Below are 6,889 nucleotides of genomic sequence, written 5' to 3'. Positions count from 1 at the left end.
GAGTCTCTAGATCTTACAATCATTTTCTGGTTTTGAGAGACACAGATGTCACTTAGTATCTACCTACTTCAGAAGTCTATGAGTATTTCAATTTTTCTTTTTTTTAAGAGCAAAGAGGCTTCCAGAAGTCACAATACCAATAACTAGTGTTTCTTGAGTATTTAACATGTTCCAGGAAATGAACTCAGTACTTTAAACAAGGACACAGCATCAGTGTCCCCTGGGGCTTGTTGGAAATACAGAAAGTTAGACCCCATCTCAGGCATACTGGTGCACTGCCTCCATTTATTGAGATCCTTGCTTGTTTTGCATATGTATTTAAATTTGTATACGTGCTAAGGTTTGAAAAGCACTGATGCATGAATGCTGTATCTCAAATCCCAAAAACATTCTCTGATTTCATTTATGTCTCTCTTACTTCAAAAACCTGCAAGCTTTTCATATTATCATTTAAAGCAGAGACTTTGGAAGGCATCATCCCAGCAGGTAGTATTTACTGAGTCTTTAGCATGGTCTGAAAAAAACAAAAACAAAAACAAAAACACAGGTATTATTATTAACTCTATTTCAATAGAAAATGAAACAAGGCTTTCAGAGATTAAGAAATTTATCTGAGGGCCTCCCCGGTGGCGCAGCGGTTGAGCGCTGGGTTGCGAAGCTGCCCGCGGCCTCTGCGGCGCCGGTTCGATCCCCAGCTGCTCCCCGGCCACCGGAGGAGGGTCCCACATGGCGCGCAGACCTCTCCTGCCGCCCGCTGCTCCCCTCAGCAGTGTACTTCGGTCCTTCTGCCTGTTCTGCTCCCCGCTCTGGCTCTGGTGAATTCTCTCGCCCTCCCGCGCTTCTGACTGTACCCAGTGCATGTATAAACAAAACAAACAAACAAATAAATAAATAAAACATGCCTCTATTTAAAAAAAAAAAAAAAAAGAAATTTATCTGAAAATACAAGCTAGTATTAAATACATTATAAATGGGGATGGGATTTAACCTGTGCCCAAGTGACACCAGAATCTGAGCTTTTTCATGCCACACTGGCTGTCTCCTTGTGCTGTGAGAAGCATCGTGCGCAGAAATTAGGTCCAGCAGTGACAGACCAACCTGACTGGAAGAACACACTAAATGGGAAAAATGGCAGAGTAACCTGAGGCATCTGGAAAAGAGACTGAAAGGAAATCCTTGTAAAGGTGACCTAATGAATAAATGTGTATTAAACTACAAAGTAACATATTCATACACAGGCAAATGTACCAGACTTGTTTTTTAAATATGTAATATGAATGTTGTCTAAGAGATTCAGCAAGCGAAGTCTAAAGGCTGATGTATCTCGTTCTAAGGGGGAATTAATTATTTAGTTATGTCCTAATTTATTATCTTTATTCAGCCAACAAGAATTAGGGGTTTCTTGAACATGACACAATAGAGAATGAAATGAAAGGATTGTGACTTTTCCTGTTGCAAACCATTTTGGTTGCCGAGACACCTCGCTATGAGAGTTTACCACAGTGGTTCTCAACCCTAGCATGCACGAGCTTTATCTGCAGGACTTGTAAACACAGATTCTGGGCCCCATCTCCAGTTTTTCCAATTCAGTAGGTCTGGGGAGAGATCCCAAGGTTTTTGTTTCTAGTAAATTTCCACATAATATTTATGCTGCTGGTCTGGGGACCACAACTTAAGGACCACAAGGGTAGTATGTTCTAGATGGATGTGAAACCCCAGATACTAGGTTTCAAGTTCCAGTAGGAAAGAGAAACCTTTCTCTGGTCAAAGGAAATTAAACATGGTGACTGAACATCAAGGTTTTCTACACTGCAGGGCTTCTTCAGGCTAAAATTTCTTGTGTTTTTTGTTTGTTTGTTTGTTTTTCTGATCCAACACTCTTGCCTTCAGCTGGATTTTAAGAAAGGTTGAGGAAGGTCTAAGTTTGCTTTCAGGGGCCCTCTTCCTGCCTCTCTTTTGTGTGTCTGCTTCTCCTGTAGCCCATTCCTTGTGTCTTTCCTCTCATGCCCACCCTCAGCCATTCCATCAACATCTGTACCTCAGATACTGGGTTCATTTTATCTCTAATATTCAGAATAACTCCACAATATTATTGGTATTATGCAGATGAAAAACTGATGCCCAAAGCAGTTAAATAATTTACAAAACCCCCTCAAAACCAGTAGGTAGTGAAGTTGGGTTCAAATTCAAGTTCATCTGACCATAGGTCTCATCCTTACTTCTTGGCACCACTCACAATGGGGCAGTGGTTGCCCGTTAGCATTATTCTGATGTCTGTAGCCCACCTCAGATCCTTGAAATCAGAACTTCAGAATGAGGTCCTAGGCAGTGGTATTTTTATAGGAGTTTTCTAGGTGACTCGAATGTGTTGTCAGGACTGATAACCACTGCTTAATAGCTGTGTGACTCCATTAGGATATGTGTGTGTGTCTATGTGTGTGTGTGTGTAAGTCTATGTGTATATGTATATTATATATATGTATATATTATGTGTATATGTATATATGTATATGAATAATATTGCCCCCACAGTTGCTTTCACAGATCTTGGGATATCTCCTAGGCCTCCTGAAATGGTTCTCTGACATTGACCCAAAGGAATGGTGGGTTGATCCCCCTATTCACATATTTGAAGGAATAATTTCAGATTATCCCCAGCAGGAGTACCTTTGTCTAAGCCATCCAAAAGCTATTTTAACATGTGGGAAGATTATAATCCTGAAATACACAATTTTCGCAGGACAGTAACTAGATTTAATTGTAGAAGTGGAAACTCAAGCTCTATGCATTGTCTACTCTTTAAAAGAAAAAGGGTCATGATGGTTAGTTAACTTTCTGTAAATAAGAGTTTCTTATTATTAAAATATTCACTTTACCTTTTGGTAAACTCTGTTCTGTTGATCAGGATTCACCAGTTTCTGGGAGAAGTCACTGTGTGATTCTGAGCATGATGAATAAGTAGCTGGTGTTCTTGTTATTTCTCCTTTTACCTTGACTCCAAATGAAGTGAAAGACCTAAAGTTTTCTTATCAGTCTGAGAATGATTCTGTACATCTAGGTAAGCAATTAGCTAAATTGTCCCTCAAGGAATACTGGGCAAATGTCGCACGATCAGGAGAAAATAAGATATTGGAGAATCTGAGGGCTTTAGAATCACACAAAAATAAATTCAGATTCTCGTTTTGCCCTTATTAACTGTGTGAACTTGGACAAATTTAATGTCTCCAAATTCTCGTTTTTATCAGAAAAGGGTGGCTTGGGATATCTACCTAGATCAGTTGTTGTAAAGCTTACCATAGAGCACAGAGTGGACAGTCAGTCTATGAACAACAGTTATTAGTATGTGCAATAAGATGCTGGGGGACTTAGATTTTTACTTCAAACCTGGACAATTCCACCTGCTTGTCTCCCTAGAATTTTCCACTCTATGTGTTGGAGTTAAATTTACCCTTCACATTAGTTTTCTATCTCAGTGCATTGGAACATCACCACTTGATCTCCCTAAGTAGTGAGAGACTTTGAGTCAACCTCAGTCTCCTCTTTTTCACTGTTCCCTCTATCCATCACAAAAGTGTGTTTTTGTTCTGGGTTTCCTAACTCCATCTCTCCTCTGTTTCCACAGGCTTCTTTTGCCTGAACAACTGGCAAAGCATTAGTTAAGGGACACATTCCTGAACAATCTTCTCTGCCTCTCACCCTCTGAGCCCATCTTACATGCTGCTGACAAAGATATTTTTTGAGCACACATCTTTGATGGATTGCCATTGCTTCAGAACAAAATGTAAATCCTATGCATGGAAAATGAATAATTTATAGTCTGCCTCGTATGACTAGTAGCCTAATTTCCAACACTCTCTGTCCTGCCACTATTCCAGTGTTATTCAGTCCAACAAAATTTTCCACATTCCATAAATACATCCTTCAGAATTCAGCTACAGTCCTTTTATGTGTCCTGTTTCCTATACCTGGCATTTCTTTTCCTTCCTCTTCTGTTCCACCTATTCAAATCCTACAAAAGCCATTTCCATTACTATGATCTCAGTGCTCTCTTCCACAGACCTCCAATCACAAAGAATTGTTTCCATAACACCCCTGCCTCATGGTTTAAAAATCACCATGTAGTGTGGGCACGATCATTGTCTGAACATGTTTATCTCCAGTTTCAAATTTCTAAAAAGTCTGATATACAGGGTCCAAGTCTTATACTTTCTCTTATTCCAGACTAGGTGGAGTCCAAGTATTATTGGGAATCAAGTGATCACAGTAGATTGTGACCACGTGAGGACCAGGAACCCATCTCTTTCATTCACCACTGTATCCCAGTTCATGGGACAGTGTAGGTGCTCAATAAGCATTAGTTAAATCAGTGAATGAATAAATGAAAGAAATTTAAAAAGAAACTCTATAATCTAGAGTGCTGTTTAATAATTTGCATTTGACCTTTATAGTCATTCATAATTTTATCTGATATTGGATCTATTTTTAAGCAGGGTTAAAGTTGCCTTTTATGTCAAAAAACAATGGAATATAAAACCTTCTCCCAAAACTGCAATGTTAATCATGATGAAGACAAGGTAGCTAAGACTACACACACACACACACAATTTGTATGAGCTAAGGTATCATACAAATTGAAGAAGTTATTTTCCTATAATGAGTAACTAGCAGGAGGGAGTTTTGCAGAACCCTTTTTAGAAAGGCAAAGTCTCTTCAATGAAGAAAATGCTGCATTTTATGTGAGCTAATAGCAATAGTTGGTACAGATTCTTAGATTTTCCTATTAATAATGTTGCAAAAAAGCAAACCCTCAGTGAACTCCTGAGACACACAAAAAAAACAGTGACTATAGAATCACATGAACAGAACCTGGATCATGGAAGAAGAAAAAAATCTGGTTGGGGAAAGAATTAAGACAATCTTCAGGCAGGCCATCCTTAAGTTCTTCAAGGATGATGGACCTCAACTTAGTATCAGAAACTCACCAATCACATGAGCTTAAAATGTGATGGGCCACAGAGGGGCAAGCTCAGACTGTCTGGCTCAACAATAGGAAGTACTACAGGGGTCATTGTCCAAGATCCCTCACCCTCAGACACCAAGGAGGTGAGCATTATCAGGCCCATGTCACAGACTTTCCTTTTCTATGTTTTAATGGCCAAGCATTATGTGACTGTGTATGTCCCACAGAAGGTGGCATTCTTTCTCTAAACATTATTGTGATTACATATCATCTTTCCTTTTTCTTCCTAAATTAAAGAAACATGTTACCGGTGTGCTGGCCTTCATATGCTTTATCCTATCTTTTCTTTCTCTTATCTTTAATAGTCAAATTACAGTGATATTGATGCCCCAAGGGTCATATCTGCGTTTCCACATGTCTCCTCCATTGGAATCCCCTCTGCCTTAAGCAAAGTAGTTCACCTGACCACAGTGGTGACCTCATGCTGCAGATGAGGTGGTCATCGTTCACTTCCCTGGCCATAGCAGTTGTGCAAGGAAAGAGAGGAAAGTCAGACAATTTGAGTCCTTACCTGTGCTTTTCAAAATGAGTTGAGAGGAAACTTTATTTCTTGCTCAGTTAGGTTGCTGTATATAAGCTAAGAACTGCCAACATCCATGGTTCTAGCCTGGTAAGAGGAGAGACTGAATCCAACAGCCAAAGAGAAGTGGAGAGGGAGGGGGAGAGAGAGAGAGAGAGAGAGAGAGAGAGAGAGAGTGACACAGAGCACCTGATTCTAGCATCCCCAGATACAGTCTTCTTCTGGTGCAAAGGATTTGACTAAATCCACACCCCCATCAACTTTGTTTCCTCTTAATTTGTCTTCATTTAGATATCTGTCTCTTGTAGCCAAAAAGAATTCCATTAAATATATGATCTATTGTGTCTTGATTTAAATCTGGGAAGACAATTTTCTTCCTTTTTATTTGCTGAATTAACAACGTCAGAGAACAATCCACTCTCTCTCATTTGTCACAACTACACTCCTTACATTCTAGCCCTTGTAATGCCAGGGCCCAACATTTCTTCCAGGCTTTTGTGCTTCCTGATCCCTCTGCCTGGAAGGACTTTCTTCATCAACATTTGTACCTGGCATATTCTCAGTATTTGAGTCTCACTCAAAAGCCACGTTCTCATATAGGCTTTCCCTGACCACCTTAAAAAATGTCCTCTCCGATAAGTTTGTGTGTGTGTGTATCTCTGTGTGAGTATGTCCCTGTTTATTTCCTTTACAACATGTATCCAAATATGCATTATTACAGAAGGTAAAAGTCACAGAAGGTGAGCTTTATGAGGGCAGGAGCCTCGTCTGGCACTCATTGCTTGATCCTAGAGCCTGGCATGGTACCCAGCTCATAGTAAATTTTCAACATTTGCAAAATGTTAAATTCATGTGTCACTGCAATTGATACATGTAATTATTGTCAAGGTAACTGTGTATCACCAACTGTAAGTAATTTTATGTACTTTTTATGCAGTGGTATGTCTCAGTCATTCTGAGACATTCTTTGTCCTCCCAGAAGTTTTGAGTAAGAACTTTCCTTTGGATATTTTTCACACATCTATAGAGAAACCCTACCCACGGTTACAGGTAGAATTATGCTGGCAGGCACTCATAAACATTGCTGCCTCCCACCTAGAAGAGTTTGAAGCAAAGCTATAAATCCAAAAGCCTTGATGAGGGCATTATCTGTTGCTGTTTTTTGTTCAGACACTAGGTGGCAGATGACCTTGTTCTTGGAAAAAAACCTGGGTAATTAGCATTACAGTGCTTACCAAATGCTGGCTAGCTTTCTCCAGTGACAGGAAATGTCAAAAGGGATTTTAATCACTTGATAGGATGGCAAGAGTTATGATCAGGGCTTTAGACTTGGTCTATGAAGAGTGACA

General features: G+C 39.7%; 1 long non-coding RNA gene across 3 annotated transcripts; it reads right to left on the bottom strand.

Annotated features, from left to right (window-relative positions):
* Window positions 1-273: 273 nt before the first annotated feature.
* Window positions 274-6,212, bottom strand: LOC119260878 (uncharacterized). 3 transcript variants are annotated; one of them, XR_005128843.2, is made up of 4 exons: window positions 5,991-6,212; window positions 5,532-5,643; window positions 2,877-3,015; window positions 274-514 (listed from the first exon to the last, which is right to left on the bottom strand). It is a non-coding gene; the product is annotated as an uncharacterized LOC119260878 (long non-coding RNA). The 3 variants fall into 3 exon arrangements; XR_005128844.2 differs by having other exon boundaries at window positions 2,877-2,995; XR_005128845.2 differs by having other exon boundaries at window positions 2,877-2,990.
* Window positions 6,213-6,889: the final 677 nt, after the last annotated feature.

This window comes from Talpa occidentalis, unplaced genomic scaffold, assembly GCF_014898055.3.
Source record: "Talpa occidentalis isolate TD23 unplaced genomic scaffold, MPIMG_talOcc4v2.1 talOcc4.6, whole genome shotgun sequence".
Lineage (NCBI taxonomy): Eukaryota > Metazoa > Chordata > Mammalia > Eulipotyphla > Talpidae > Talpa > Talpa occidentalis.
The sequence above is the reverse complement of the archived record's forward strand: the minus strand, read 5'-3'. Positions and strand labels throughout refer to the sequence as shown.